We start from the raw sequence: 9,966 nt of genomic DNA, 5'->3' as shown, positions 1-9,966 counted from the left end.
TCCGACAGCCGCAGACATTTTAAACGCTCGGTCATGAAAAAGCATTCGGTGTTTAGCATTCCCTTTGCTAAATTGTTTAATAACTCGGCCAAAGTCGTGAGGTGGAATGTTCACGACGGCGATTGTGCTCCACTGGCGCCTCAGCCAATTAAATCATAGCGATAACTTGGTGAATGACATTCCTTATGGGAATGCATCTCAGTGCTTCGAAATTCTCTAAATTTTTCTTTCACAAACTGATCACGCATAAATAATTCTTGCGCCACATTCAAGAGTTGTTATTGAACGGATTTAGCTGTAGTGTATTTTATATGTTATATTATAGCAGAATATATTATATAACATGGCAGATGCGTCCCATGAGGGAAGTTAGTTTCTGTTTTATATATTTAGTGTTTATATTGGCATTTAATTTTAGGAAAATCTTTTCATCACAAAGAAATTAAACTTTTTGGTGGACTCGTACATTTTTCTGGCGTTTCCCCTACAGCTAGACTCGCTCTTGACAAACGCATCATCGCACACGTGGCAAGGAGCCTCTGGGATGCCAACGAGTGATTTAGTAACATATTTTGCACACCATATTTGTTTCTAGGGTTACGATAACCATTACTGGAAAATTGCAAGCAAAGCGGCCAACAACTCATAAAAGAATAATGCGTTTTTGTACGTTTAGGTCAATAATAGCTCGTTTATTTACGTTTAAGTTCAATCGCTCGTTCAATCTCGTACGTTTAAGGTGATGAAGATTGAAGCAACGAGCTGATGGGTTCGAAACTTACTTGTGCTAGTGAAAGTTTAGGGCGAAATCGATAAGGTGGACGGATTGTTAAGGAAGTATATTAGTATAGAAATCAATATGGTCTAATAAAAGCTGACACCGAAGAATTAAATTATATTTTACCTAATCCTGCAAGACGAATTCGAGGCATAAATTTAAACTCATGGCGCGGTCCACGAACGTCGAGGTTACGTACCCGCCTTCGTCTTCTAAATTCATTGAACGATACACTCAAAGAAATAAGTGATATTAAATATTACCACATCGATGGTTTCATTGCGTCTGCGCTGTCCTACGCATCCATGCGTTGCTAAGCCGGGTAGAAGCAGGGCTGTTCTCGGTTATATACCCATCAGCATTTAAGCAGATGGCTACGTAATTACATTATTGCAAGACGGCGGGATAATCTAAGGCAACAACTGATCAGCATCCCTAACTACTGAAATCTTAAACTTATGGTCAAGGAGAGGCACGGAAAGAACCAGGATATTCCACTCAGACGGAAAAGCTTTGCTAATAAAGATTCTTCGCTGAAATAAAAACGTTTCTTGTCCTCATGCGAATAAGTAGCGAATATTTCACCAATCCGCAACAAACCAGACTCCGCCATATTATCGTCACCGACATCACAAGGTTAATTTGGTCCAGTTCCTTATTTAATAACAATTTCTTCGTTATTTAAGTTTTTTATAAAAGGAACTTCACTCCGCTGGAGTCAGGAGTGCTGCTCGGGGGAGGGGGGTGGCTGTGCTGCTCGGGGGAGGGTACTTGAATAATAGGGACCTGGTTGCCCCGCTTCGCTGCTCACTCAAGTTTTGTAATGCGGAGCTTCAGAATAATTTAGTTTGTAGTCAATATTCGTACCGCTGCAAAGAGTTTCAGTCTAATGTTCAGGAAATATGTATAGCGGTTTTGTTCACTAGTTTTTACAAAGTTGTGAATGTTGATAATATAAATAATGAATCTACTTACAGCTGCCGTTTTAGGAGCGCTTTAGAGCAGACGTGCCTGCTGTTATGACTGCTGCGCATCTATGACACGCACTGGCAACTGACTGTAAAATGAAGGTCGTTTTCCGTTGGCGGTTAACGGAAATAATACAAGGTCAGAAAACCTGTTTTCTGCCGAGGAGTATACATTTAAGCTGGATCAGCTTCCAAGGCAAGAGGCATATTCTGCGCTGGCTATTTCGTTTAAAAATGAAGGAATTCGAAGTTCCAAAATTGAACTACCCAGGGCCACTATTTGATCTAGATTTAACACTCACCTTGAATTAAAAAATAAAAAAAGGACCAATGAGAATAAAACGATTAAAAATTAAATGCACGCTAAATTTTAACCATACGAAAACCAGCTAAGAAAAACTGTAAATTCAAAACTCTTCCTCGACTCGAACGATTGACCACCTATAGTCTCGCAATAAGTGCCAGAACATCACAAACTTCTTTGCAGTAAAATAAAATCTGTCATAACGTCTATATTTTATTAAGACGTCAGTAATTAATCACGGAAAAAGCAAACCATCTCCAACGATACACACTTTATCTCATTCATTGGTATCCGTATGAGTTTCATGAAACTCAGCCAGATCAATAAGTTTTCTGTTTGAAGAATGTATCAAAACGAATTAAATTTGGACATTTAATCACAAACAACAGCCGAACTAAAAGTCTCTTTATTATTTTATTATTGCTGACTTATAGTAGTTATTATATTTAGAAACTCTTCATATATTTATATCTTTTTTCAATGCTTGACGTTTGATGGCCGAGTCTTTTAATAAATGAGAAGCAGTATATAGTTCCGGCATCAGCCTCTGCCGTAACAGTTTATGTGTCGACAGCAGCACTACTGTCAGCTGAAGCTGTACCGGGATTTTTATTTTGATTTGGGCGTGGTGACCTTGAAAAGGAAATACAGGAGTCAGGCCTTTATGTCAGCTAACTGCCATGCATTAAATTTTCGTTTTTGTTATTAGGAGAAAAGGGAAACGAGGTCAGGTAGGTGCGATATTAGAACAAAGGCAAGAGGGTTGGGATAGTTTGTATTGAGGGTAGGATGAAAAATATAACTCAATACCCCCTGCAGTGAGTGACAGAGGGCACATTTTCTCGTCGACGAAAACGAAGTCACGGACGGACAGACAGACAGACAGACAGACGGACAGACGGACAGACGGACATGGCGAGCACAATAGTGCATTTTTTCCATATATGAGAAACTGCGCTAAAAGGGGAAGGTGAATTTCACTCCTAGTCGAATTTTGCCACTGCCGCTAATAGGGTTTATAAGACCACATGCCGTTACTAGGGTTAACAGGGACCACTTGCCGCTACTAGGGTTAACAGGGACCACTTGCCGCTACTAGGGTTAACAGGGACCATCTGCCGCTACTAGGGTTAACAGGGACCACCTGCCGCTACTAGGGTTAACAGGGACCACCTGCCGCTACTAGGGTTAACAGGGACCACCTGCCGCTACTAGGGTTAACAGGGACCACCTGCCGCCTGTCACTCTCCGTCAATCGCGGCCGTCTACTGACGGCGGCGCTGGCACCCCGGGCTGACAGGTTTAGGGTTGGGTTAGTGGGGCGTTTGAGTTGAAATGATGTGCCTTACCAGAGTGTGGTATATATTCAACATTTATAGGCGCACTAAACTCATTATATTCCTTATTCATTCATATCTTCATGCCATTGAAGCTACAAATATTTTTATTTTCAACACGGAAAATGAACCACTGCTTAGCCTTTTATTGTGTGAAAACTTAAATCTGATCAAATTTATTTGCTAAAATTTCTATTTTGTTCACAACTACAATTCTCCAGTTTGTTTCAATTGTATTTGGATCGATCTTCTGGAAAACTTAAAATCGATTTAAAATTTCTTCACACATCGATAGAAGATATTTCTCTTTGCTTTTTTCTATACTAGTAATGAAAACGAATTTCATTGGTAACTCAAGTATATTATGCGTTCAGATTCTACTCATCACTTCATGAAAAATTTTCATTTAATTGATAATTTGCTTCAGTACCGTGACAGTCAAGTGTCATGGTGTTCATGGCTACGCATTCTGCGCGGATTTTTCATGAATAATTTTTACTAGAAGTAATGATATAAATAAAAATGTATGAACGTATAGAGTTTCAGCAAAGGGGAATAACTTTTTGCCCGCCATTCGGTTAATTAACCATTCGGTTAATAAACTTCTAAGTTTACGTTCAAGTTTAAGTAAGTCTAAGTTTAAGTTTAAGTCTTGGTTTACTAAGGAGAGAAGTTGGCGGTTTTAGGCATTGAGTAGCCATCATATTTTCTAGTCAGGTACGTTGATAGGCCAAAATGAATTAATTAACCACTAAAAATAATCGACTCAAACCTAAATTTTCTCCTCCCACAGAAAACGATGGCAGCGTAAACATATGCACAAACATTTCCTAACTCTACCCACACCAACAGACGACACCTGGGCAGCAAAAGCGCGTGGTGTTCATACGGTAACGCAATGCTCATACATGCACATGCACACATGCGCTATAGGTTTACGCAAGCTCGTGTATACAGGTACGTGTAGAAAGACACGTAGACGCTGGTAATACTTGTGTTCTAGACTCAATGTCATGGAGGCTGCCACTAGTGGCCTCATCTCTGCCACTTTTTCATTGCCCTTATATTACAATGACGCGGCGGGAGATCGTCGGTACTGAGACTTATTCATATTCAGCACTAATCGGAGCATGAAAACTACTTTAATACATGGAAATGTTGCGATTAATATTATGTATATTGTCATTATTTAAAAAAAGCTCACACATTAACTATAATGTGGCCTCTATGTTAGTTCAAATAAAAATGATATAACCAGTCACACTTAAGACGATCCTTCAAGCTTGAGGCGGCTGATTAAAGCGCAATTGACTTCCAACCCCCAACCCCAAGCCATGGAGGAGCTCTAATTTCACGCAGAAATTCACCGATTTTCAAACAACTCCGTAAGATGACGAGTTACTATATTTTAGAGACAGGAGGAGGGGTTTAGGCCCTTGAGATTATCATCTTGCTATTAGATAAGGGGGAAGACTAAGCAACGTTATATTTTTATACCCATTGGGCACCAAAATTATTTTTAGCTACAAATTTACATATAAATATTTGCATACGCATTTTTGATGTACGATCAAATATGACAGGTTCAGAAATGTGGAAACAATTCTAAATGATAACAATATCAATATCCTCAATGAATTTTTTTTTCACAGAATCATCATTGACAACTCTGATATTTATACATAAAAAGTTATAAAAATATGAGAAATAGTCTCTTCTCCCATTTTTTGCACTTATAAAAGAAAAAATTTATTTGACGGGTAACAGAGTTAGGTTTATCCGAGAATTATTTCGAATTATCTCAACTGAATACGAGAATTGATCAAGACCTCACAGAATAGAATGAAGTTAGCAGCATAGTTTTGTATAGAGTGCATGCAGCATAGAGTCCTGGGGCCAGCATGCACCACTTCAGATTATTTAGGCGCTTGATAGTTTGAGATTATTCTAGATTATGTTCTAGATCACCACTCTAGATTATTCTGGTAGTGAGACACTTGATCAAGACTATAATATCCCCATTGGGCTGAATCAACTCCTGCTGAATTTTAGTCGATTAGTCATACCTCCTAATATTCATTAATAGTTTATTTAGGACCCAAAAATAAATAGCATATAACCTGTAAAGAAATTCCACAGCTTTAGATGTTTCATCGAGTCGAGTTGAATGAAAGCAACTCAAGTGTCGAGTCGAGACGAGCCATGTCGGGCCGTTTTTAAATAAATTGACTATGTATTTTAATTTTGATTTTAATATTTTCAACACGTAAAATAGCCAAAACCCACATTATTTTAGCTCAGAATTGTAGAGAATATAATGCCGTTTTATAATAAATTGACTAGGTATTTTTAATTTTGATTAATATCTTTAACACGCATAATAGCCAAAACCAACATTATTTTAGCTCAAATTTTTAAAGAAAATAACGCCGTTTTTATGAAAATTGTCTATGTTGGGTCAGGTCGGGTCGGAACTCCACTGCATGACTCGATCCTCTGCTACTTGTTATTGACAGAGAAAAAAGATCGATCCTGAAGTGCATGATCACTGATATATACGCGTGCGGTTAATGACCAGAGAATTCGTTGATTTATATTATCAGAGAGTGGAACAATTCTTCAGATGACGTTGGTAGATCGTAAGGCACAATTCAGGAAGTATTTTTAGTTTAATAACGACGTTTCGAATGCAACAAACATTAATTTTCAAGTTACAAGAAGCATTAAATATTGAAATTTTGGTGTAAATAGGTACATAATACTCGTAAATAGAATACTACAGTAAAATTTTGAAATACAAAAATCACTTTGAAAACAATCTCAGAGTTCAGACAAATCCGGTAGTCAGGAGAAAGATAGCTGGCGTCCAATCCGCAGCGACGAGGAGGTCAGCCATCGTCGGTCGGTTGATGTCAGACCACTGCTTGATGACAATGCTGGTGGGTTCCTTCAGCGCAATGCGAGTGACGGTCTGTCTGGTTGTGGGCTTGTCTCATGTGGTTCACTTGCCCTCCGGGTTGAAGGTCGCTAAGGCGACAGAGGCGCAGGGCCCTGGCTATTGATCCAATTTGTCCGATGTAGTCCATATGATGAAGAAGTCTACAACCTTCTATGAAGCAAAATTAAAATTATAGCTAACTTATTTGCACATTTTTATCTTGCATCGAAACTATTTTTTTAAATAAGGAAGGCATCATTTATAATCATCATAAGGAAGGCATCATTGTCTATCTACCATAAACAAATTACTTCACCAAGTGCCGTATCGAAGAAGCCGCTGATATTCTTATCTTCCGGTCATGAAGAAGCACAAACCGAAAAATGATATTTGTTTCGCTAATTTTTATAATTTCAGCACTGGATTGTTATCGTTTTATATCTCGAGCGTTATGATAGTTTGATTATCGGTAACAGGAATAATCATCAACTACATATTGATGAATATATCATATAGCACATTCCAAAGCTCTTAAGCCACAAAAGAAATATATTTAAATATCATGTGTATTTTAGGAAATTCAACCTGCAGGGCATTCGATTATTTTACTCCCGAGTTTTCTCTCCTCGTAAAAATTCAAACCCTCATCGCCGTCATCATTTATTTTTGTTGATCACTTTAAAATGCATGTGTTATTCATGTCATTGAATAATAATATGTAAGGAGTCTTTCATGATTTTTTGAAACTGTAGAAATCTTATTCTATTGTGAAACGCATTTGAAAACTAAGAAGCAAAAACGATAATTTTTATAATTCAATTAAACTAGTTTCATAGATCAGCTGTATTATTAGTTCAAACGACATTCAAAAGAACAAGTAAATTACACGAAGAAGATAGAAGCTTAAATAGCCAGGGGAACCAGGAACAGGTAACGTAAAAAATAATGGGTTATCTATGTCAGGCGTATGAGAACTTACTGAGGAACTCCTCACTGCATTGATAGCATTTGAAGTGTATGGGATGTAATAAACAATCAATTTTTTATGTAGAATAATTGGAACCTGGCGTGTGACCCGAACGTGCCGGTGGTGTGGGTGGCCCGCTGTTATGAAGCGCTGTTTGCCCCCCTGCATTACCAGCGTCTGACGCATGGAGGAATGAAGAATGATGACTAATTAAATAATCAAATGAAGAAACGAATAAATCATGAAAAAACTATTTTTTCGTCATATGAACAATGTTGATAAACAAGAGGACATCCCGGCGATTTTAGAATAGATAATGAAACTAGATAAACTATAATATTGAAGACTTTAGGACAAGAACAAGATCCTTGACTGTGATGGTAAACACATGAATGTCTTAATAATTACCATCACGAAAATAAACTGAATGGAAGGCGGGATACGACCCCAGTGTCTGTTATACTTTAATTCATATCAATCTGTTCTTCAGTAATTCACATTATTTCCTCCAGTTGCTGTTTCACGCATGTTCATAATTCATAATCATGCCCGAACAGACCGACTAAGAATTAATAATAACTCTACTGACAATATTGCTCAATTTATCACTATAAAGTATTCCCTTCAAAAGAGGACCGTTTTCTACGAATTATCAAATTCGTTCCACACAGAAAGTGTTTTTAGGCATAACTTGATAACTATCGCCCTCCTCAGCGTTCCTGATTTTATGTCTGCGGTGTGAAATGAAGTTCAGAGACTCTTTGTCGACACCCTATCGTGTAATACAGGGTTTATTTTCTAGAAAGAAATAAAAATAATTTTTTAATAAGACTAAACTAAGACTATGAACACAATGGACAAAAGTTGACTCTGTCCTCGAAGTTGTTTGACTCTGCCACGACCCTGGTAAATTTCTGTCGGGCGCAGAAACTGTACAGCGCACTCAAGCAGCGCCCTTTGCATGCCCTTGATACATCGCAACCGACGTAATCAACGACGAAGCTTCGTATTCACACGGCGCATTGCAGGGACGAAGCTTCGTATTCACACGGCGCATTGCAGGGACGGCGCTTCTTATTCACACGGCGCATTGCAGCGACGAAGCTTCGTATTCACACGGCGCATTGCAGGGACGAAGCTTCGTATTCACACGGCGCATTGCAGGGACGGAGCTTCTTATTCACACGGCGCATTGCAGGGACGAAGCTTCTTATTCACACGGCGCATTGCAGGGACGAAGCTTCTTATTCACACGGCGCATTGNGCAAATGACCCGCGCTCAATCGGAGGTCTATAAGTCACGTATCGTCCAATATATTAACGCGCGATATGCGTGGTAACATAATATCTGTAGTCTGCAGCTCACATCTCTATATCCTACATCCATCCTCTTACGGGCTTTTCGCCTCCAAATAATATGCAATATGAACTATATTCTCTATATCTAATAGAAATGGGATCTCTCCGTGGGCAGCATAAAATATAAACTTTTTGTTTGCAAAAGTTATTAGATTGCTACAATAGAGATATAACTTGTGAATAGGGAATTTGAATATCAATTTTTTCAACATAAATGTAGATTTGCTGGTTACGTTGCAGCTCATTGAGATTTTTAATCAACATCATCAGTAGTACTTCACTCAATATAACTACCCAATTTTGATAGGTAACTAATTTATTTATCCTGATCGATCGGCATCCAGCAGTTATCATCTGATGAAATAACAATCGGCAACTTGTGCGTTATTCATGTACCTTATTCATGTGACTTATTCCTATCAAGTCTTCACAATGTTGAAGGTACCGCGTAACAAAATATGCAAGAAGCAATTTAGAAGAAAATAACAGAAAAAGTTTACCAACATAGCTCAGAGCTACTTTAGATTAGGTTAGTTTCCCATCAATAAAAGCTATTCTCAAAATTGCATATAATGTATACAAATGAATCACACATTTTTTTGGGCATTAGATTCATTGAATTCAAGATTCATGAATATGACACATTCTCGAAAGATTCTATCTCTGTATGCCGTATCAAAAAGTGTTTGAGAAACCAAATTAGTTTCTACAACTATTGTTGAAATCCGGGGACGGATGTGTCTACAGAGGACGGAGGTTAGATAAACTTAAATTTTTATTAGCGATAAAATATGAGAAGGAAGAAAAGCGAAGATAAATAACGCTCTTAAAGACGGATTTTAAAATGTATAGAAATAGTATCCCTTAGTATTTAGTGGATCGTTTTTTAAAGGCATGAATTGCTATTTTTATGTTCAGTCAGCATTAAATACATTGATATGTTATTGTATTTTGCAATAGTTTTATTGAACTCAACTTAAGTATGATTGGAAGTCGAAGTCTTTTAATTCGTCTAACTCTAACAAGACAGTTAAATGTAGAACTAAAATGAACACACGATGAGGCTGTTTGACTAGACTGTGTAATTATATTAAGCTCATACGAGCCCAGGTGGCAATTGGGACCACCATTTCAAAAACGTCTAAACTCACGCCTGTTGAATTCATACAACCAAGGTGCACAAGTGAAATGAATAAATTTCAGGGCTTCGTTATAACTTTGTTACGTCGCGATAATTATTAGCTCAAATTTAATATAAAAATGACAGAATTTCCAGCCGTTGTGTGTCGGACATTATTTGAAAATGGCGCAGCAG

The sequence above is a fragment of the Hyalella azteca genome, unplaced genomic scaffold, assembly GCF_000764305.2.
Source record: "Hyalella azteca isolate HAZT.00-mixed unplaced genomic scaffold, Hazt_2.0.2 contig15331, whole genome shotgun sequence".
NCBI classification, from domain to species: Eukaryota; Metazoa; Arthropoda; class Malacostraca; order Amphipoda; family Hyalellidae; genus Hyalella; species Hyalella azteca.
This window is presented reverse-complemented; position numbering follows the sequence as displayed.